The following is a 24,860-nucleotide window of genomic DNA, read 5'->3' on the forward strand; positions in this document are numbered from 1 at the left end:
CCTGAGACTCTTTTGGATCCCTCGATCCGCCTGTAAATATTGCCACGGAAACCTGCCTTTAATACCGATAAAGCCTTGTGAGAATTGATACTCTAGTTGTGTCCCTTTGTGGTGGTGGGGTTGCTTGGCTGGTACGATAATAGGAGAAGGACCTCGCCTAGGAGGCTTCTCAGCGGTGCTCGGCTACTTTCCTACGGAACGGTGGCTCTCGGGGTGGTCAGTCCGACACTATCTGTCCCCCCCGGAGATCGCCCTTCTAACACACCTCAATACTTAAGGTGTCACCACACTCAGAGACCTGTAAGTACTTTGGAATACAAAACAAAAAAATGTGGTTACCTTGGGACTCACAATACTTTACACAATCGACATGTTTTGAATGTGGAAATTCGCCATCTCGTGAAAAGATCCCTCATGTGCCTGGATGAAATATGTCGCACAAGGCAGTGCACACAAAAGTACATTTACCCTGTCATTGAAGAAGCTGACACCTTTTCTAAGAAGCCGCAGTTAGAAATAAATGGTGTTGCAGAAAGTGCATATACATGTGCCCACGGAGGTCTTGATGTCTTGACACTCGTTAGTTTGTATCACCAACAACAAAGGAGTCTCACAAAATCCAGACCACAGTGGGAACATGTATATGGAGAATCTGCAACACCAATTAATTCTAACAGTGGCTTCTTTGAAAAGGTGCCAGTGTGTTCAATGAAAGTGGAAATGCCGTTTTGTGTGCACTTCCTTGGGAGATATCTTTCATGCAGGCACATCATTGTTCTTAACACAAATCATCAAATTACCACATTTAAAACATGAAGAACTGTTGACAAGTGCTGTGAGTGCCAAGGTACAATTTATTTAGAGTAACAACTTGAATTATGTCATTTGTCACATGGCTATCCGTCACCTGATTACACAGTTGGCTACACATATGAGCTACTGCCTGTTATCTGGAGTGGCACACATGTCCACACTCAGGACAATGCATAAGCTAATGGGCCTAATGGGCCTGCAATTGGTTTGAAAAAAAGCCTAGCTGTACTGTGGGGACACCCTCATGGCAAGCCAGAATGTACACACAGATGTCAGCACACAAAGTCAAAACTGCGTTGCATCTGAACCACACACAGGTGCCAAAAATGTATGAGCACGATACATGTTTGTAAAAAACTGACACAGGCTGCAAAGCACGAACATTAAGCACTGGCCACCATCACAGGGGCACTGAACGTTGATTTTCTGTACAGCCAATTCTCACACACAAGTCAGATTGTTGTGAATAGCCACACAGGCACTGCCCAGTGTGAGTATGCACAAGCAAAATGTACTGACGATCGGCGCACACGTCGCGCCGACGTCATTACAGTGAAAGTGAAACTGAAATGAGCCAAGAGGCTCATTTCAGTTTCACTTTCTACGTGCTCAGGGGACTATCTCAGCCCCCTGAGCACGTAGAAAGACGGGAGAGGTATCGTTGGAAAGGGGAGAATCTCCCCTTTCCAATGGTACCCAATGGTACCCAATGGTACCCAAGTGGATCCCTGCTTGGGGATCACCACAGGTGGGCGATCCCCAAGCAGGGATCCACCCACTAGACACCAGGGAGGGGGGAGCGGCCCCTTGGGCAAGGGCCTTTGCTCCCCCCAATATTTTGGGCATTATTTAGTCTTTTTGCCCCCCCTGGGGGGCTGATGGGGGCAGTAGCCCCCAATCTGCCCACCCCGGGGGGGCAAAAAGCCCACTAGGCACCAGGGAATTTTATAAAAAATACCAATAGGGGTGGGGGCTGCCCAAAATGGGCAAGCCCATGCCCCCACCCCACCCCCCAATTATTACAGTCTTTCTGCCCCCCCGGATGGCAGATGGGGCATTGGCCCCTAATCTGCCCCTTCGGGGGGGCAGAAAGCCCATTGTTTTTAGGGTGTGGGCTGCCCGAAACGGGCACGCCAATGCCCCCACCCACCCACCACCATTACAGCCTTTCTGCCCCCCCTGTGGGGCAGATGGAGCATTGGCCCCCAATCTGCCCCCCCCCGGGGTGGCAAAAAGACCACTAGACACCAGGGAATTTACAAAACAAATAAAAATAGGGGTGGGGGCTGCCCAAAACGGGCATGCCCATGCCCCCACCCCACCCCCCAATTATTACAGTCTTTCTGCCTCCCCCCCACCCCCCGAGGGCAGATGGGGCATTTTTTTTGCGCAATTGTTTTTAGGGTGTGGGCTGCCCCAAACGGGCACGCCAATGCCCCCACCCTCCCCCCCACAAAAATGACAGTCTTTCTGCCCCCCAGGAGGCAGATGGTAGCTGTAGCCCCCAATATGGTTCCCCTGGGGGCGCAGACTGCCCACTAGAAACCATGTTTTTTTTTGTTTTATTAGTGTAGGGGTAGGGGCTCCCCAAAATGGGCATGACAATACCCCACCCCACCCCCAGAGAAATTCCAGTCTTTCTGCCCCCCTGGGAGGGCAGATGGTGGCAGTGGCCCCTGATCTTCCCCCTGGGGGGGCAGAAAGCCCACTAGGCTCCAGCGAGTACACAGGCTTTTTTATGCGTGGGGTGGGGGCTGCCCAAAATGGTCATACCAATGCCCCCACCCCCACAAAAAATAGCCACAGTCTTTCTGCCCCTTTAGGGGCATATCAGGATGAAACCCCCTTCTCCGATTCCCCCCCAGGGCGGCAGAAAGCCCACTGGGCTCCGAATTTTTTTTAGCAATGTGCATACCTGTGGACTTTGGGCCCTAGCGCAGTTGGCACGTAGGCAAACCTAGCAAACCTGTACATTCTTTAAAACTAGACACTGAGGGGAATCCTTGATGGGGTGACTTCACTGGCTCTCACCAGGTTCTGTTACCCAGAATCCATTGCAAACCTAAAAATGTGTCCAAAATAACACATTTTCCTCACATTTCTGTGGTGGAAAGTTCTAAAATCTGATTGGTCCACAAAATTCCACCCACCCTGCGTTCCCCAAAGTCTTCAGAGAAAAATGGTACCTCACTTGCGTGGGTAGGCCTAGTGCCCGCGTCAGGCAAGGGCCCAAAACCTATTGAGGAGACATCAAAATGACCTATCATAAAACAACCTGGTTTTGCAAAGGGGGTCCTATGAGTTTTTGCCCCCAGGCTTGGCGGCCACCTAGGGAAACCTACCAAACCCACACATTTCTGAAAACTAGACACCCGGGGGATTCTAGGGAGGTATGGCTTGCGTGGATCCCCCAACGTTTCCTTACCCAGAATGCCCTGCAAACCTCAAATTTAGCTGAAAAATTCACCTTTTTCACAAATGTTTGTGTGGGAAAGTTGTGGCATCACTGGGCTGACACAAATTTCCTACCACCCAGCGTTCCCCCGGGTCTCCCGATAAAAACGGTGCCTCACTCGTGTGGGAGGCCCAAGTACCCGCGACAGGCAAGGGCCCAAAACGTATTGAGGCGACATGAAAATTGCCTACATCAAAACGACCTGGTTTTGCAAGGGGGCTCACCTGGGTTTTTGGCCCGGTGCTCGGCGACCACCTAGGGGAACCTACAAAACCCACACATTTATGAAAGCTAGACCCCGGGGGGATTCCAGGGAGGTATGGCATGCGTGTATCCCCTAAAGTTTCCTCACCCAGAATGCCCTGCAAACCTCAAATTTAGCTGAAAAAATCACCTTTTTGACACATTTTTGTGTGGGAAAGTTGTGGCATCACTGGGCTGACACAAATCTCCTACCACCCAGCGTTCCCCCGGGTCTCCTGATAAAAACGGTGCCTCACTCGTGTGGGAGGCCCAAGTACCCGCGACAGGCAAGGGCCCAAAACGTATTGAGGCGACATGAAAATTGCTTACCTCAAAACGACCTGGTTTTGCAAGGGGGGTCACCTGGGTTTTTTGCCCGGTGCTCGGCGGCCACCTAGGGGAACCTACCAAACCCACACATTTCTGAAAACTAGATACCCGGGGGATTCCAGGGAGGTATGGCTTGCGTGGATCCCCCAACGTTTCCTTACCCAGAATGCCCTGCAAACCTCAAATTTAGCTGAAAAAATCACCTTTTTCACACATTTTTGTGTGGGAAAGTTGTGGCATCACCGGGCTGACACAAATTTCCTACCACCCTGCGTTCCCCCGGGTCTCCCGATAAACACGGTGCCTCACTCGTGTGGGAGGCCCAAGTACCCGCGACAGGCAATGGCCCAAAACGTATTGAGGCGAAATGAAAATTGCCTACCTCAAAACGACCTGGTTTTGCAAGTGGGGTCACCTGGGTTTTTTGCCCGGTGCTCGGCGGCCACCTAGGGGAACCTACCAAACCCACACATTTATGAAAACTAGACACCCGGGGGATTCCAGGGAGGTATGGCTTGCGTGGATCCCCCAACGTTTCCTTGCCCAGAATGCCCTGCAAACCTCAAATTTAGCTGAAAAAATCACCTTTTTCACACATTTTTGTGTGGGAAAGTTGTGGCATCACCGAGCTGACACAAATTTCCTACCACCCAGCGTTCCCCCGGGTCTCCCGATAAAAATGGTGCCTCATTCGTGTGGGAGGCCCAAGTACCCGCGACAGGCAAGAGCCCAAAACGTAGTCAGGTGCACTACGTTTAGGACCCTTGCCTGTTGAGGCGCACTACGTTACGTCCACATCGGAGCGGGCTGCGGGCACTCCTGTCGGGATGCGAGTGAACGTGGAGAATGAGTTGCCACTCTGCAGACACCTGAGCAGTGGTCATATTGAGGTGAGCAGCCCTGGGGAATCTGTGGGGCCGGGACTGGGCCCTTACATTCGCCTACACTTTGGGGTGTGCCTGAGCTGAGGTTTCCATCTACCCGGGCGAGGGCAGCTGCCCCCGGCCGCAGACTAAGACTGGCACACTGTCTGGGCACCTGCGGAGAAGCCCTGATTCTGCTCCTCCAGTAACACCGTAAGCCATAGAGGGGGGATAGGCAGTGTGACACCAACACTCTGGGAGCTCTGGAGAGAGTCCTGAAGTCCTGAACTATGGGTAAAGACAAACTGTCTGGTCTTCCACAATCACTCAATATACTACTCAGTGCCAGTGGAGGAAGCGGAAGGAAGAGCCCGTCGCAGCAATATCAGGGTCCTGGGCATTCCGGAATTCGTGGAGCAGGGCAATGCTGAGAGCTTTCTGGAGTGCTGGATACGCACAAAGCTCTGCCCCACAGGCCTTTTGGAGGTCTTTGTGGTGGAGAGGGCCCATAGGGTGTTGGTCCCTCCACCGACGCTGGGGGCGCCTCCCAGGGCCCTCATAGCCAAAATCCTGAACCACCAGGATAGGGACTGTATAATGAAGGCCACGAGAGAAGCGCCGGATCTCACCTATGATGCAAAAGTTTCAAAATATCTGGACTGCACCCATCAGGTACAGGAACAGAGGAAATCATTCCTCGGCATCAAGCAAAAGCTTCGAGAACTACACCTACAGTACATGTTACTATACCCCACGAAACTAAAGGTGATATCCCAGGGAAAAGCCCATTTCTTTGACTCCCCCGAAGAAGGTTGGAAGTGGTTTGAAATCAGAGGAGAGGCACTTCCTGAGTAGCAGCGGAGGGGTTCCCGGAACACATGGGGGACCATGCCCCTGACGAGTCGGAGGGGCAGGCGCAGGAACCGGTCTGCCAGTGGCACCCAAGCAGAAAGACAGAGAATCACGTTGGGGGAGGATGGAGTTCTGCGAGTGGAAACTTCGGACTCTGTCGACTCTCCTCTGCAAACTCTGGTGGACACTCCAGACATGGGACTAGTACCTGAGACTCTGAGTCCGACCAACCATGTGGTCCCAGAGACTGTTATGGACCCCACTACATCCACTCCAGATCTGCCATGAACGTAATGTTTTTGAGGTATGGGGGTTCCAGTTTGATAGCCTGGCAGCACCTGACTTTCTTGGACTTTGGTGCTGTGTTGTCAAATATGTACCTCTGGGGGAGGATTTTGGAGGGAGGATTGGGGCACAATAAGCAATTGGTCGGATACCCCGTATACTCTGCTGGGTTTGAGAAGAGGGCTGGCTTTGAAATGTCAGAAATACAGAACAGGGTGGTTCAGGGCATTAATACCTGCTTCGAGGCGACTGGGATGGGACGGGAGTCAGATCTAGTTTTTCTTTGAGGGAAGTTTTCAGCCTCTGTTGGGCTGATGGGACAGCTGTGCACGTCCTGGCACCAGCATGGGAAGAGCATTTATGCATGTATGGTTGTAAGACCATTGCTCGTGGCAGGGTGTTCCTGGGAGTTATTTTTTTTGGTTTATTTGTGTATTGTTTATAGAGCATGCGGGGAACAGATTGAATGTAGCTATAGAGGAGGGAAATCACAGAGGCAGGTTGTTACACCACCTATGGGGATTAAACTATTAAGCTGGAATGTGAGAGGGCTGGGTACATGTACCAAAAGATACAGGGTGCTGTCCTTCCTCCGGAGACACCAGGTCTCGATAGCGTGCCTCCAGGAAACCCACCTCAATGAAGAGGGAGCTCAGAGGTTGGAGAAAAAAAAGCCAGGGGCAGGTTTTCCACTCCTCACTCTCTAGTCCTTGTGTGGGTGGCCCCGGGGACCCCATTCACCCTTCAGTATATGAAAGCTGACGTCCACGGGAGATACATACTCCTCAGAGTTAATTTAGATGAATGAGACATTGCTATATTGAATAGTTATGCCCCAAATGACTTTTTTCAGGCCCTGCAAGAGGTCCTGGTGTTGGAGCTAGAAGTCCCACTGACCCGGGTGGGAGATTTTAATTGTGTGCTGGACCGGATCTTGACAGGTCCCCTTCTCGCAAGGGCACAAAACCTAGGATGACAGTGAAGCTCCGGGGGGTTATGGGGAATATAGGGGCCCAGGACATATGGCATCAGAGACACCTAACCCAGAAATTGAACACTTGTTTCTCCCCCACTCACAACACTCACAGTAGGCCGGACAGAATTTTAGTGGTGAACCCAGACATTGGTATGTCCTTAGAGGTGACACATCAGGCTTGTTTCCAATCTGATCACTCCCCTGTGGCCTGTGTGGTTGATTGGGGGTTCCGGCTCGTCGTCCCCGGACCTGGAGGCTACCGGCAGAGGTACTCGAGGACCCGGTAGGGAAGCAACACATAGAGTCTGCAATAACTGATTATGTATCAACCTAAACTGGGAGGGACACGATTTGTCAAGAGCCACGAAGTGGGGTGCCTGCCTAAGCCTAACATGCAGGGTTCGCAACGGGAGCTGCACACAGAGGATTGAAACCTCCTGGAGACACAGGTCCGAGAAGGTCCGGACGCAGAAGACAGGACTAGGGAGTGTGCTATTCGAGCGCGCATCCACAACGTTTGGGACAGGCTCAACAAGTACACCCTCACACAATACAGACAACGCCTCCATAGAGAAGGGGACAAATCAAGTCTCTTGCTGGCCTGGATTCAACCGACGAGAACAAGCCCCTGCCACAATAGTGGCACTGCAGGAACCCACTGGTGGCCTGATCCACTCCGAAGTGGGGCTACTATGAGTCTTGAAATCCCATTTGCAGACGGTATATACTGCGGATCCAGCGGTTAGCGCGACAGCTTATCTCCCTTATCTGCACAATCTGACTCTATGGTCTATCCTAAATCGGTACAGAAAGAGTTGGAAGAGCCATTAACGCTGGATGAAGTGCACTCTGCGCTGCAGCACTTACCGAGGGTTAAGTCAACGGGGAGTGACAGGTACCCCCCTGAGTTTTATCAGGCCTTTGGAGGCACGCTGCCCCATCTCTTATTACAGGTATATCTGGCGGCTTTCGAACGCGGTTTGTATGATTCTGAAGCTGGGAGGGGACGCCCATGAGCCCTCATCATACGGCCAATTACTATGATCAACACGGATGCTAAAATTCTGTGTAAGCTATTGACTTCCTGCTTAGGGCCATATATGCTGCATTTGGTGTATGAGGACCAATGTGGTTTTATTCCGGGCCGGAACACGGCTATGAATTTACGACGGCTTAATCATGTTATGCATGAAGTACATGATCGGGAGGAACATATGCTACTTGTTTTCATCAATTTAGCCAAGGCATTTGATACAGTGGACTGGGGATACCTTTTAGAGGTGCTACGGGTCGTGGGGCTGGGACCCAAATTTGGTAGCTGGATCTGCATACTGTACACGGAGTCTCGTGCCAGGATTAAGCTTGGGGGTGCACGCTCAGAAGAGTGGCAGCTGGGTAGGAGCACTCGCCAGGGGTGCCCACTTTCGCCCCAATTGTTCAACCTAGCCATAGAACCATTGGCGGTCCGGGTGAGAGCGGAATTGGATCAGTGGGGAATCAGAGTAGGTGAAATGAGTCACGTCATTTCCGTGTATGCAGACGATGCATTTTTTTATGTGGCCTCCCCTCTGGAAGCAGTACCTGAACTGCTGCATCAATTGGATAGGTTTGGAGAGGTATCTGGATTGAGGCTTAACTGCAATAAATCACTGATCTCTCCACTGGCGGGACTAGCTTTGGTGCCCCTAGAAGATCTCCTAGACCTGGGACTTCGATGGGAGTGGCGGGTTTCCGATACCAGGGGATACAGGTTGCATCGTCAGATACACAAGTGCTGGCCAGGAATATAGATCAGGTACTCGCATCCCTACAGCACTTGGTAACATTTTGGAACACCCTTCCACTGTCAATGATGGGCAGGCTGGCCATCTCCAAGATGGTGATGCTCCCAAGGACCCTCTATGTGTTACAGAACCCGCTATGCCCATTACCAACACGCGTCTTCAAGACCCTGAATATGATTCTCACGTCCCTGCTCTTGGTTGGACGGAGCAGTAGAGTAGCCCTAAACACTATCATATGCAGCTATGAGGAGGGTGGCTTGGAGGCTCCACGCTTTGACCTATATTACTACACCGCTCAATTGCAACCTGCGGCCCACTGGCTGACTGACACAGACAATTGGGAAAAACGCCTACTGTCTGGCAGGGCGGATACCCTGACACTTCAGACTGCGCTAATGCAGGGCAGGGGAGCGGAGGCAACTCTCCCCTATGTAGTGAGACACACGGCCGACATGTGGCAGCGGTTTGTTGAGAGGGTCTTAGGGAAAGCACCATTCCATAGGGAGTTACAGTTCTGGATACTGGCCCCCTTTAAAGAAATGGGAATGCATATGTCATTTCAGACCTGGAGGGATGGTAGCTGTGAAGTACTTGCTGACCTTTTCCCCATTGAGACATTTATCACTTATGAACAGGCGGAGGAGAGCCTTGGCCTCGGGCAGGCACATTTCCTATACTACAGAGGTATCCAGGAGGTGGTAAAGGTCACCTGGCCACAATACCCAGACATTCCCCACCCGACACAAACATTAGATATCTTGCTCACGTGTGGTGCTGGTCGTAAAATTATCTCTCTCTTATATAAAGCCATGTAACAGGACTCCACGCCCCCGGTGCCGCCATCCAGGGCTGCCTGGGAGAAAGATCTAGGTGCCCAGTTGGAAGAGAAACAGTGGACATACATAGGTGCCCTTACACGCACCATCTCCTGCAATGCTAGATTTAAATTGACGCACTTCAATTTCTTACATCTCACTTACTTAACGCTGGTAACATTAAAACGCATTTCACGTGACAGGGATGGTAGATGCCCAAGGTGTGCCGCATAAAACGCAAACTTTCTTCACCTGGCGTGGGAGTGCTCAGTAGTCAGGCAGTTCTGGATGGGGGTGGTCGGCAAGATTAGTGAAGCTACGGACCTTCAGTTGAGACCAGAGCCTTTGTATTGCCCACTAGCATCCGTACGGAAGCCCAAGAAACGGAAAATACCATATAAATTGCTACAATTAATGCTAGTGTTAGCTAGATGTAGGGTGGCCATAACATGGATGAGACAGAGAGGTCCTCAATTGCCGGTATGGCTTAAGGATGTGCTAGAGTGGTCACTAGCCGAAGAGGCACATATGAAACTTACACGTTGGGATGAAACATTACAAGCTGATCTGATGGACTGGCGAGATATGTGTACTTCGGGTCGGATGAGGAAGGCCAACTTGATAATGGAGGCTGGGAGAATTAATACTAGTAGTGTACAGCCGATATGTGTTGGTATATCCCATGCTTGTTCCTCACTGTGTTATATATACGGATGATTAGGTACCCCTATTCTGATTTTCTATCTCCAATGCTGACGCCTGTGCTGAGTATCAAATCAACAACAACATCGAAGGTATGACCCTAAATGCTGTATCGTTGACGATATGTTTTTATTGTTGCAAAATGAAAAATAAAGCTTTTTTTTTTAAAAGTACACATTGACAGGAGCGACTCCTCCATTAGGACGGAGGAGCGTCGCCCCACTGCCCCAATCTCCCTCAGGGATTAAAAATTAAATGGTAATAAAGTTTATTTATGACCATTTTATTTTCCATACTGAACCGAGCGTCAGCACAGGGAGGGAGCCAGTGCTGTTGAGTGGCAGCAGGGAGCTGTGCACTTCAGTTTAATGTGTGTATGTATTTTTGGCTGGCTGTCATGCAACGGCAAGCCAGGCATGTGCATTTTAAACTTCTCTAACCTAGCTGGTCTAAGACAGCTGGATTAGATAAAAGACATGTCCCAAGTGCTCTTGAGAGTGCTGAAAGAGGCCACTTAATCCAATCCTGGCACTTCTGTCATTCTAGCTACCAGCATGAGAGAGGCACCAGGGTTGCTTGAGGGAATTTACTGGATCCCAAGGAGACCAGAGTGAGGAGGACATCTGAGGTCATGCAGCAAGCAAGGTAAGTGTTTTATTTATTTATACACACCACTCACCTTGCATACATGCACACAACGACACCACATATGCCTCCCCACTCTACCCACATGCTGTTGCACACTGAGAACAGGGTCTGCAACTTTTTCTGCTGTGATCCTTTTGTGCCCAAAAAGCTATGCTGAGAAGACTGAATTTTATTCTATGAAGTACTGGAATCATTTGGCAGAATGTATAATCCTAGAAATATCTGTGTGTTGTATTTCATGGGCACGTCAGTTCACTATTTGATACAATGCACTTTACTTATCACAAAAATGTGCTCTGTTGAATTTGTCTCCGACCTTAAAAGGTCTTTAAGATTTTTGAGGTGATAGAAGTTCACTGCGATTTCTCAGACCCTTAACATCCCAGGAAAAGGTTAAATGGCATGGAATGCTATATATGTAGATATGCATGTATGTTTGTATGTATGTATGTATGTATGCGCTGGTATTTGTGAACCTAGCTCAAGAGCAATGGAACACTGAAAAAGGGGCATGGCACCCAGGAAGTTGCAATGGTTAAGGGAAGGTAATGTGTTGACTGTCGGGCCGAGATTAGCGCTTCTTGAAGAGGTTTCACTTAAACTTTTTTTCAAACTTTTAGGGGGACTGGTGCTGATTTGATGTTGATGTTTTTGCTAATGTTTTTTCCATAGTCTGGTGCTGTCCAGGCTCCTGATCTGTCATTGTCACCCCATATGTGACTAGTTTGTTCTCATGTTGTTGAGGGCGTTGCAAGTAATGCAGCTCATATTAAACATGATTCAGGTTGGAAGAACATGCCAATGTAGGTCCTTTGATGTGTGAGTGATGCAGTAAAACTTCTTCAAGATCTTGATAAACTGTGCTGCTGCTTGTAGGACACTGCAGTTGGGCAGGGCATTGCCTCCAGCCAGAGACAAGAGAACCAAGGTTTATAATGTAGCTCTGAAGTTATCTTTCATAAACAGGCAGAGTTGCAAAAAAGACTTTCCTAACCTGTTGTGGTCTTGCTGATAACGTGTTGCTTGAATGTGAGCTCTGTGTTATGAATGAATCCCACAGATTTTGCAGGACCCCTCAGCTCAGAGTAGCGGTGGGGGGCGTGAAGACTTGTGGGTTTATGTTGAAGAGCCAGGCTAGAATCTGGGGTTGTTTTATAATGTTGGCACAGGAGGAATTCAGTGTTTGAAGGATTTAACCTCAGGAAGTTAGTTGACATCCAATAATGGATGAATTCAAGGCATGATTTAAGTCACTGTATGTTGTTGGGTGAGGATATTTTTTAGGCAGAATTATGTATTATCTCTGCATTGATGGATCTTGATGCTGCTGTCTGCAAGACTGGATCTCAGTGGTTATAGATAGAGGTTAAAGATGATGAGTCACCAGAAGGATCCTTGGGTAATTATCAGGAGAGAAGGAGTGTGTGATCTTGTGGAGCCTATTTGCATGAGCTGGTGCTGTTTAGTGAGGTAGGGTGATAAGCATTTCAAGAAAGTGCCTCAAAATCCCATGCATGTTTTCAGGGTGTTGACAAGATTAAATGGTCAACCGTATGGAAGGTTATAGAGTGGCAAAGCAGGACCAGGAGGCACAGGCTGTTCTTGTCACTAAGAAGGAGGACAGTATCAACTATCTCGAGTGTGGTCTGAAGCCTGAGTGGTAGACGTGTAGAAACTTATTCTTGCTGATGTGCTCCTGTAGCTGGATGACTGCTTTTTCAATGATTTTCAATATGAAAAGAAGGAAGATAAGAAGGCTGAGACTCTTAAGGTCAGCTTACTCCAGAAAGGGTTTCTGTAGTACTGGAAGGATATGACCTTTCTTAAGGGTATCTGGTAATGTTCCTTGGTTTAAGGAGGTTGGAAATGTGGAGAATGGGTATGAACACCTCCACTTGGAGTAGTTTGATGCTGGAAGAAGGAAGTGTGTCATCTTCATAAGAGGATATTGGACGGATCCAAGTCAGCCAGATTAAAGGGCATCTCTTTTGCGGTAAGCAATAGGTGATGGCTGAAAGGGAGGGGGCTGTGTAAGTGTTAATCATTTTGGATCTGATATTGTTAGTTTTCTTGGTGTAGAAGATATTGATTGTGTTGCATTTGCCAACTGAAGCAGGGGCTGTGGGTTCTGGGAGAGGATTGGTAGAGTGTTTGGTGACCTGGAAGAGGGCTTTGCTTCAGTTGGTTGCCGGTCAATGATGAAGCATGACACCAGGTGGTGTGTGAGACCAGTCCGTCACTTTTTGTGAGATGCCCACACTCACGACGTTCTTGTAACTCGTTTGGATTATCACACTAGGAGCAGCTCTTTTGTGGTAAACATAATCACTGATGATGGTCTTGTAGTAAGAGGCTTTAGCTTCAGTTATGACAGATCAGTATTTGGAGTGGAGTGTTTAGGGTAGGGTTATGCCATCCCAGAGCTTTGATATTCTCCATTTCTTTTTCTGTCGTCATTTGATTTATTTATTTTCATTAAACTCTTGGGTGTATCCAGAACATTGAAGGCTTTGGGTTTGGAGGATCAGCTTTTCAGTCGAGCATAGTGCTCAACATGAGTTCTCATAGTGGTATTTTAGATATCAAGGACAGTGCTGACATCTGCGGTGGGCTGTTGGTGGCTGGAAGTGTACTTTGTTTTGTTTTCCCCAAATGGATGTCTTTGATGTAGCAGAAGGGTATTTTTTGGTTGTTTTTAATGCTGTGGTGTATTAGATGAGAAAATGAAACGGATAGTGAAGTAGTTGGTCCAGGCTATTGGTGTTTGAGTGTGGATATTAAAGGGTGCTGATAGGATGAGTTTGCGTCTGTTGTATTTGGAGTAGGTTGGGCTATTGATGAGTTGTTTTCATTCCATTGCGTTGAGAAGTGTGTAGAAGTATTCTTCAGTGCAGTTCACATGAGAGATGCATGGGTAGCTACAGGGTCTCAGGAATGTGGATGGTTATCTTGGATGGAGGCACTGGTGATGAGGTCAGAAATTTCTTCTAAAAAGTGCTTGTGTGTTCTAGGTGGTCTGCAGATCAGAGGTAAGGAGACTATCTTGGCGTTTGAGAGAGAAAAGACACCGTAAAGTAACTTGAAAAACGTGGGCATAGAATAGCTGCTAAAAGTGCAAGGTAAGAATGCCATGTGTACAAATACAAGTCCCCCTTCTGTCCTGAAACCATGGTCTACATTTTTAATGCAAAAACCATTGAGGATGTCCAGGAGATTGTGGAGGAGGGAGTGAACAAGGTGTCATTGATGAAGTGTACATCTCAGTTGTGTTTGGGTGATGTCAGTTATGAAGCATTGATGAGCATTGGAATTTGGGATATTGGTTGAGGAGGGTGTGAGCCCTTCTCAAGCAACAACCGCAATCTCTTTCAGGGTGAAACTCAAAAAGTCACTACATTAACCTGTGCTTAACTCTCAGGCTTAACTTAGAGGTAATTCGTAAGGTATGTATGCAGCACTTAAAGTAATAAAGTGAGAACACAACACTAGAAAAATGCTAAACATCCAATCAGTAGAATCGGAGATAAGCAATTTCAAAGATTTACAGTAAGTATAGTGCCCAAAAGCACAAAGTGCCACTCAAAGCTATCTGGTTGCATGAGAAGGGGTGAAAGTAACACGTTCAGGCTGGCTGGGATGGAGCGTGGGCCAGATACAAGGACCAGGTTTGTCTAGCTGAAAAAGTTATCTTCTAAAGTCCAGTGCAAAGAGTTTCATTAACAGTGGAAGAGGCCTTGAGGTTCAGGGAGAGCGTCAGAGATGGTCGTCATTGTAGCGCAAACAGCAGGGCGGTCGTTGGCAGAAATTTGTGTAAGTGGTCACCTTGGGCTGTTGATGCTACAGCGCAAAGTACAGATCACGATCTGCTAGTCGTCGCTGGCAGTGGCTGTAGCGCAAGTGGTTTGGTTTGCCAGAGCTTCATGTTGGTGGTCGGCATGGGCGGCAAGATCTTCGTATGAACAGACCTGTTCACAGTAATGAAGAGCCATAAACTTCAGGATGTCTCCTTTTCTTCAGGGAGGAGTTCCACCGATGCCATACCAAGAGTCCAATTCCCGAGGGACATCTCTTGGGGATCAAGTTCTCATGCCAGCATAGGCCAGTGGGGCTCGGACAGGTCCACTGAAGCAGGTAAGCTTGGCAGTTGCCGAGAGTCCTCTGGGGATTGTGTCCCTCTAACTCACAACAGGAGATCAGTTAGCTGACCCACGGAGTCACTGCAGCATGAGATGAAGGGTGCAGGTCCAGTCTTCCTTCTGAACAAGCAGGGCCGGCCTCAAGCAGCAGGGCAGCAGTGGGTCCATTTTCTGTAGTGTCCGCAGGTCCAGGGTTGTACTGAAGAGTGGGTCTGAGAGTCCACTCCTTTACCTACAGTGTTTCACAGGATAACTTAGGCCATTGTGTAAAGTTTTTATGCAGTACCAAAACAGTAATAAAGTTGAAATGCAACACAATAAAAATCCCAAACTGAATTAGAAAATTTGAGTAAAATTAAATAAACAAAGTGCCGCAATAATGTCAAAAATCCAACATGGGGAAACAGAGACATGATTGTTTTTAAAGTTTTAAGTAGGGGTAGTGCTAAGAAGTTAAAAGTGCCAATGATAGTCAATGGTCACGATAGACCAGGACCTAGGCACAATTGAATGCTGACCGCTATGGAGCATGGGTTGGATAGACAAACCAAGTTCATTCTGGTCAAATATTTTACCTTCTGAATTTAGTCCTTTAAGTACCAATCCACCATAGGATTACACTTCTACAGCACCCCAGGACCTTAGGACAGGCACTTAGAGTGTCACTGGATGTTGGGCAGAGGCTAAACAGCAGGGTCCAGTCCAAGTCCATTTGCCACTGGTCAATTATGGTGTTGCAGGATAAGGCCTCTTGTGGCTTGCTGTGTCCCTGTAGCTTTAAGAGGAGGTCAGCATTATAACCCTTTAAATCATCTTCATTACCCTGGGTACAAGAGAAAGCAGATCCATTCCTTTCAGGGCTCTTCTCAGGTCAAAGACAGCAGATTCAGTCCTTGTTTGGTTCTTCCACTGGTCCAGTAGTGTTCCTAAGTGGGTGCCTTGAGGTGCCTTATTTATGCCTGGCATGAGCTAGTAGGTGGAAATGGCTCCTGGACATGCCCTAGCCAATGGGGTGAAGGTCCCAAGGCCAATCCTACCCACTTTGGTTATTTTCAAGATGGCAGAAAGCTTCATCCACACTAAACTTGGACTCTTGACCTGTGTGTGTGTGTGAGTGTGTTTGTGTGTGTGTGTGCACATGTGTGTATTTCTGAGGAGTGCACTTTAGTATTCCTAGGGTCCTCCCACATCTAAAACTAAAAAACAGTTTGGGGGCGTTGTTATACCCACAATGAACACAGAGACAGAGTTTTCCAGCACCCAGATAGTGACACACAAGAAATGTTTAGGCCTACTGTTTCTTCTTTTCTCAAGCACCCCCCCCCCCGTGTTATATATAAAGACCAGCAGCACTGTCAAATAGGAATAGACATTCAAGTAGGATATAACACTGTTATTTCAAAAAAGGCCTACTGTGATTGGAGTCTGCCCAGCTGGGATAAAGAAAGGGCTCTGCCCAAGCATCAGCTAACATTTACCTATGACAGGGGTGGCCTCTTTGAAATTAATCCAGTTCCTGGGTCCAACCCCACTGGTCATCCTGCCAAGGGAACAACAGCACCCCCCACAACCTGGAACTTGTTATCTGTTCTGTGAGCAGTTTTCACACCTTTCCAAATGCTAATTATTGGCTTACAGAGTGGAAGAGAAAATGCAGATTAGCATCCTGGAACTTTAGGCAGGGAAAGGTAACATGCCAATAGGTACAGTTCCTTATTATTTGTTAAATTCTGACATCACCATTGAATTGGATTTTTAATAACTATTAAAACATTTATTTTTATAATTGTTTCTAGCTAATCCCATTCCAGCAATACAGTTTTAGGATTTTTAATCAGTACTCTGGTTTTCTACATAGGACCGCTAGGCCCGTCACAGTGACAAATAGTTTTTGGGTGGCAGCCACTCTATTGATATGTTAACAATACATTCTACAAATTCTACAGTCATGCACCCTGCCTTGTGGGTGGCAAGGCCTACAAAAGGCTGACTTATAAATATTTAAAAGGTGAGGATTGCCCAGTCAGGAGGGTTTATTTTGGCGGGTCAAATTGCAGTGTTTAAACTGTCACAGTCAGGCTACAGAGGTGGGCCTGAAGCTATGATTTACACTGTAGCAGATGGCACAATAGATGCTGCAGTCCACTAGTGAAATTTAACTTACTGGCCCTGGGTATATTTTGTACGGTATACTAGGGACCTACATGGAAGTCAAATATACCAATTAGGCATAGCACAGGCACTTTACTATTGGTTAGCATGGGTAAAGTCCACAGCCTTCTAAAGTCGGGAAAAATATAGGGTTCAAAAAAGGGTGAGAACTACAAGGTGACCAAGCAGAAGAGGTGTGTTAGGCCTGTTATTCTTGGAGTGGTATTCCCTCAAACCTTTTACCTTCACTCCCTTACTTGGCCAAACTCATTTTTGTTGGCATTAGGATTTTGTGCACTTTACACCTGCTAACCAGTGCTAGTGTTTTTGCTGTCTTCTTAAAACATGGTAATCTTGGCTTACAACTAATTAGCAGATTTAATTTACTTGTATTCCCCTAGTAAATAGTACTAACTGTACCCAGGGCCTATAAATTAAATGCTACTAGTGGTAGCAGTACTCATTGTGCCACCCATTAAAGTAGCACTTTAAAACATGCCTCAGGCCCAACACTGCAGCCTGTAGAGCAGTTTTAAACTACAGTTTTGACCTGGCAACATAAACCTTTTGCTAGGCTAAACCTTTCCTTGTTATATTTATAAGGCACCCCTTATAAGGTAGGCCCTAAAAGCTCCTATGGCAGGGTGCATGGCTTCTAAAAAAACGTTGGACGTGTGTTTGCGGTTTACATGTCCAGACAGTGAAAAAGTATTAAAGTCCTTTTTAGGTCTTGCGCCTAATGTTGCAGTGCGTAGCCCTGCTCGCGCAGCGAGAGACCTCTGGTAGGGGGTTTCAAAACTGACCTAGGAATCACACAAGCACAAGCGTGTGCTTTTCCTTTTGGCCCACGCTATTGGCCTTTGCGTGCGTTTTTTTAACAAATACAGCACGCAATTGGCCAAAGGCGGGCGCATTGCTCCGCCCATGGCCTATTGGTGTCGGTTACCCGCACCGCCGCCATGTGGTTTCAATTATTGTGCTCAGACATGGGCGCGATAAGTGAAACCATATGTCTCACTGTGGCGCGCGCCACTCGCGTGCTTGTTATCGCACGTTGTTGCGGTGCCAGAGCACCTCATTCCTGGGTCGGTAACTGCTCGTTAAAAGTTGCAGATAGGGTACGCACATCCAGCAGGTTGCTGCATCACTACATATATTACCAATGAAAAACTTGCCTAAGTTGCGTGCCCTCTGAGCTGGCCCTGGTTCAAACCCACCGACAGACGGTCCACTGAAAACTTTATTTAGAATGCTCCCGGTGCCACCGTGAACTTGTATTTTGTTTTCGATGGCCCCAGAACCACAATACCTGTTGCTGCTCCCGAGTAAAGTTGTTAGAAAGAGCAGTTTAGTAATGTAGGTGTTTTTGAGACGCATACCAGGAAGGATCCAGCTGGCCACGGTAATGGAAATCATTACCGCACAGACATTTGTGATCAGTTAAGAAGCAGAGCTGCTCCACAAGGCGGAGGCTGGTTCAAAATAAAAGCTCCCTGCCCAGGTTTGCATCGGAGCACGTCTAAACGCACGCTTATCGTAGGTACGCCTTTTACTATTCATGTTACTGGTTCACAAATTATTTTAATTATTAAATGCACCGTCATAGGGACATGGCGCCGTAATTTTGCATCGGAATCTGTACGTACAGGCCAGTGCAAGGGCAGCATCTGGCTTCCGATGTATCGGTGGCCCGCAAGAGTGCTGACTAAAGCACCGTTCAAAGTTTTTAGGTTGTAGATGTTCAGAAATATAGTGGTACGTTTTATCGTGCTCCCCGACTTCTGTCATCTCATGTTTCTCCCCTTGAGTCTTCTTTCTGGCAGTCATCACCCCTTCCTATTTCTCTTTGCCGCATAAAACTCCCCATTAACTTTAACTTTAATTCTCATTCTCCCGTTCACACCGCCTCCGCTCTCTTCCTCTCTGTCTCTCTCACGTCTCACCCTCCAGCCTCTCACAGATGCTCAGAATAACCCAGGAGGCCGTGAGAAGTCTGATCTGAGCCAACATGTAAACAACATTGTTTTACTCTCTTGAATTAATGTTCTCTTAAATTCCTGCACATTTCCTTCTAGCCAGGAATGGCTAAACCTTCTGTTTGTGGGCACCTTTTATCGCCTTATTTAATTATTCTGTGAATCGACTTTGAGAAGTTGCATACATTTCGAGTAACATTTGACCAAACAAATGTTTTAAAACATTCAGCAACCTCCATAAATGAAGAAAGAAATCCTCTCAAATGTGCGTGCTCAAATAAATAGTTGTAGCTACACAGCGGTTCCGTGTTGTTGTGTGCCCTCTTGTGCCTCTCCTGGCCGGATAAATAACAACGTGTTGCATTCCGGGACTTGCAGTTCCGCTTTTTACATTGCAAGTATGGTTTAAATAAATCCTAATATGGAAAGCGTTGGGTAAAACTCTAAAGTGGCTGATGATGACACAAATGAGCAGGGCACCTTGGTAAATGTTCATTATTTATGTGTTTTTAAGTTTTTTTGGGGCGCCTTGTATCAGTGTTATGCTACCTCAGAGCACTAAATTATAAGCTAAACAGATTTGTAGAAAACAAGCATTGGGGAAGCTAATCGAATTGAAGTGCTATTAGGTTTGCCAATGATTGTTCGTGTACTGGGGAGCAAGCACAGACAAAAGCATCTGAAATATAAATGCATTAGGAAACAAGCATTTGCAATGCAATAGGTCTTGCATTTACGCAAGTTTAAGTATTGGCATTGTAAATGACAATGCCTTTTATTTACATTTTAAAAAACAAAAACATAAATAAAAGTCATTGTCATTTACAATGCCAATAGCTAAAACTTACGTAAATACGGGACCTATTGCATTGCAAATGCTTGTTTCTGATGTGAGGACTATCACACCTATAGACGAACACTGGGTTATCTTATTACACTTAATAGAAGGTAACTTCAGTTTGGAACCATATAGAGACACGCAGAGTCCACTTATATTAATGGTAAGATTAAATTCTCTTTAATAGTGAAGTCGTATTGTAAATTTTGGAAATGCCACTTTTAGAATGTACTTTTTCATTGATTCCTGGCTTTGATGTGGGAGGGTTCGAAATTTCATTTGAGCAGGTTAAAGCAGAGTAGAGTTAATGATGCACGTGAAACATTGGTGTTGCTTTTGTTTTATTCTTTTGATAATATTTTGGGAGCTGTTTCTTTAAAGATTCGAATTTCAACCTGATCAGGCCATGGGGTACAATCGCAACTGTTCTTATAGTGCACAAGTTTAAAACTACGATGGAAGGGTTTTAGCCAAACTAAATGCTGACAGTGTCGAATGGCGTCGCACGTTATGATGTTACCGCCGCACGCGGCTTTTAAGGTGATTCACTCCTTTACATTTTCACAGTGCACTGAAGGGATGGTTATTAATATTAGTAAACAGGGTGGGTCTAACAGAGGGGTTTAATTGAGGGATGTTTCGCAGTTCGAGGGTATGTGAGTACGGGTAGTGGGTTAGTGTGTTTACTATTTAGCTTTCACGTGCTGGATTAATTTTTGTGTGGGCAGGGGATGAATCGTTGGGGCAGGAAATTAGCTTTAGGAGTTTTGGGGTTTAAATTGTAGGAAGGTTGAATATTTGGGTTCATTTTCATATTTACAGCGTTATTTTATTTTATTTCATTTCAATGCAGAGAGTTTGCTTTGTACATATGGCTGAGTGTCTTTTTATTATCCATTTCAGTGACCCCTGACGAAGGGCCCCTGTGGCCCGAAATGCATTGGGTGAAAAGTAATAAACATCTTTTGAGCCAACTTGCTTTCAATGATTCTTTTCAACGTGTCACTGTTGAAGGCCCGGAGGGCATGCAGGAGATATGTGAAAATGTTAAACGAATCAGGTTGGAATCACGCTGTTTTCGTTGGTACGTTGGAAGTATGGATGAACTTTGGATAAAGGTCTTTGATTACAGATTGGTGTACTTTGAATAAGAGGAGTACATTTAAAAAGGAAAAGAGAAGTTGGTGATGAGAAGGATACATTCCTGATCTCGCAGTGCGACAGATGGGTGCGCATCAGCGTTACCCTTTGGATATTTTTTTGATAATAACTGTGATTGTTGGGACAGATCGCAGCCTGTTCGCACGCATCCATAATGAGTAATTTTTCCATTAAGTTCGATAAACTATCACTAATTAAAGGGAAGAAGTGCATTCTTTCAATTTTTCATTTGTAAAACAAATAGACTGCCCCTACGTGAGTTTGCACCCCGTGGTCAAAATATTGAAGATTACTGAACATTGATTGAGGATACATACATCACTTCGGAGGCAGCGTGAGGACATGAATAATTCAAGTGACGTTCATGTATGGATAATGCAATATAACGGACTGAGACAACAGATTCAGTTGTATGGGGCGCTATAACTCTTCAAACATCTGATGTTTTCTTTATTTGGAGCTGTATTATTCTGTTTATTCAGGTCTGCCCTTGCCTTCATCACCCTAAACAGTTTTGAGCCAGGACCAGATGAAGAAGATGAAATGACCAGAAACAGTTTTGGGGTAGCAAAGACATTTCTCAACACAAAGGCTGGCACCAGGAATAGCAGTGAGACCTTCAGAACCTCTCAGAACATTCCTGGCCCACAATGATCACTAGCAAGAAGCTCAAGTGACAACCAGCTCTTCACGCTACAGTAACAACTGTACCCAGTGCTCCTTGCGGCATATAACCATCAATCAATCAATCAGGCGTTTGTTAAGCACGACTACTCACCCGTAATGGTCTCAAGGCGCTGGCGGTGGGGGCTGCATGAGTGGTGATTTGTGGTTCTTGGTGTTATTTTCACCTAAAACTTTTAAGAAACTCATATGTCCAGGTCTACTGATTAGATTTTTGTTGTTTAAACATCATTTTTTTTATTAGAAATTACGATATTTTTCTAAAATGGTTTGGTATTTTTCTTGTGTTGTGTTTCACTTTATTACTGTTTAAGTGCTACATACATACTTTACACATTGCCTCTAACTTAATCCTGACAGTTTTTTTGCTTAGCTACCAGAGAGTTAAACACAGGCTAATTTAGTGACTTTTGTGGTTCACCTAAACAAGGATTGTGTTTATTATTTGCGTGGGGCTTCCACCCATCTTAACTAATAACTACTTTTCATACATTGGTTGTCAGTGGTGGGATCCAGTACTTGTGTTTATAGAGTGCGACTCAGTGATTCGTGTAAAACTAAAAATCCCTAATAATATTCTGACATCAGACTCAACTTTTTTAACTTCTCCTTGATTTTAAACTTTTTACCTTTTCTCAACTAAAGTCCTGCCTCACATTATCCCCGCCTGTGATACATGATTGAGAGAATAGAGTTGGAGCTTAGCAGCATTGATAACCTCAAGATGGCAGAGCTGACAAAGCTCTGCAAGGAGAGAGGTCCAACCGTGGAAAAAGGGTCTAAAAAATGTGGGCTTTCTTATAGACCTTAGAGCCTATGAGGAGGCCTGTAGGATGCATGCTGCAACAAGAGATCAGTAGGGCAATGCCCCTGAGAAGGAAGAGGTGGATGAGGATGAAAATGGCATGGCCTCAGGGCCAGAACTGCTGTAACAGGAGGAGGACTGCTTCCCAACAAGAGTGAGGTCCCCCGACAGGGCAGGCAGCACTGTGTCCTCCCACAACATGTCTCCTGAGGAGTTGGGAGGCAGGACAACTGACATGTAGTTTAAACTACAACAAGCCAAGCTAAAATTGGAAGAAAACCGTACTCGATCATTAAGCGAGTCTAATGGAGTCGTACCTAAAAGTCAAATAACTCTCAGAGTGCAACAGAAATGGCGGAAGCGACAATGCATTGTCCAATGGAGAGAGAAGGGTACACATTTATAGGGACCTGGTGCATAGTTATGTGTCGGGAGATGATACTGATAAATGGTTGTCAGCCTATGCAGTAGCCCTGAGAATGCATAAAGTTACAGAGGAAGATTGGGGGGACTAGTGTATGGAGGCACAAACCAGCTGTGGGGAGGTATACCCTGCTGGCCCTGGATGTAGCTGACTAGAGGACTTGTACCCCCGTGAAAGTAGCCCTTATCACCAAGTTTGGCCTCACCCCAGAGACGTACGGCTTGAGGTTTAGGGACAGTCACAAGTTGTCTAACCAGTGGATTTTTGAAGTAATCCAGTAAAGTACTCAATGGCTGGTTGAGAAGCAGCAATGTGAGTGATGTTGATGGATGGTTTAACCAGATCATGAGAGAGCACGTGCTCAGTAACTGCTTTACAGAGTTGCACCAACACCTGAGCGATACTAAGCTCACTGTATCCAAGGAGCTCGAAAAGGAGGCAGACGCATAGGTCAGCGCCAGAGTGTCCAACAAAGTACCTGGGGCGATCATCAGAAGAGTGGACAGGGTCCCCACAAGATGAAAGAGGAGGGATACAACTCTCAAGCCCTCAAAACATTTCTCAAGGAAAGGATTCCCAGTCCCATCCTGAACAGAAAATGTTTTTCATGAGAAGAAGCCTCTTGTTCAATTTGCACCCAAATGCTATGAGTGCTACTAATATGGGCATGCAAAGGGGAATCCCATCTGCCAGATAAGGAAGCAGCCCCCCACACCCCAATGGTGGGCAGATTCAGGGATGTCAAGTGTAATGCTCAGGGAGGACATTGCCCCAGTTAGCGTGGGGGAATGTGAAGAGGTTATGCTAGATGTCACTGGGTAACACAGAAATAGCACCAAAGGCTCACACGCCTAACAATACTAAAAAGTAGGTGGGTCACCATCAATGGTTAAAAGGTGGAGGCCCTGAGTAACATGTCAGCCACCATGACTGCTGCTAGGTGTCATCTGGTGTCCTCAGAGCAGGTAATCCCTAAAGTAGTCCACCAGGTTGTGACAGCTGACAAGTATGAGAGTCACTATTCCGTGGCTCTGGCTCCCTTTGAATGGGAGGGGGATCTTAGGTTCCTTCAGGCAAGCTGTGAGGCCGGCCATGCAAGTTGACTGTCTGCTTAGAAATGACATGGAGAACACCATCTGGAAAGAGGTTGAACCACGGTCTTACAAGGAGATGTGGGTGTGCATGGCCACACAGTCCATGACATCCCGAGAGGGAAGTCAAAATGACCTGAAGCCTGGAAATATGGTACCTGCCAAAAATAAACAGGGCAGGGATGTGGGAAACCCGCCCCTGAAATTCCCACTGAACCTGAGGGGCAGCCCCGGAATGTGCAGAAAAATACATTGCTGTCCTGCTACCCAAGTTGTCTAGATAGCAAACTGAAGGGGGGCCATCCGCAACAGAGCTCTGCAAGGTGAAGAGGGAGTGCCCTACACTCAAGGGCCTATGGTGGCAGGTGGAGGCCCAGGCAGCTGGCAAGACCTCTGGTGATCACTCATCTTTTGGGAGAATGACCTCCTTATAGTGAGGTTCCTGAGCCTGGTGTAACCCATGTGTTGGTGGTCCCCCTGGGCTACAGGGCATTCTACTGAGTCTGGCTCATGATGTACTGCTAGCAGGAAATGTGGGGCAGGCCAAAACCTTTGCAAGCTAGGTTACTTACTTTTTTATGCCCCAGATGAGAATGGCCTCAAATGCATTCTGCAGATCTTATCACAACTGCCACGACATTAGCAAATCAATGGTGAAGCAAAAGGTCCCGTGCTGCCACTCCCCATACTGGGAACCCCATTAGAGAGGTCCAGAGTGCAGAGCCCCTCAGATGTTGTAGAGTTTAACTTGTCTTCAATTTACAGTCCAGAAGAAATACATCAATAACATAAGACACAGCTAGACTTATCTGTTTTCAAGAAGCCGTT

At 46.7% G+C, this 24,860-nt stretch overlaps 1 protein-coding gene across 1 annotated transcript in view; it reads right to left on the bottom strand.

Annotated features, from left to right (window-relative positions):
* LOC146855440 (uncharacterized) overlaps window positions 1-24,860 on the bottom strand; it is an 896,684-nt gene that overhangs the window by 220,150 nt on the left and 651,674 nt on the right. The gene's annotated exons all lie outside the window — the stretch shown is intronic.

Source organism: Triturus cristatus, chromosome 4_1 (genome assembly GCF_964204655.1).
Source record: "Triturus cristatus chromosome 4_1, aTriCri1.1, whole genome shotgun sequence".
Lineage (NCBI taxonomy): Eukaryota > Metazoa > Chordata > Amphibia > Caudata > Salamandridae > Triturus > Triturus cristatus.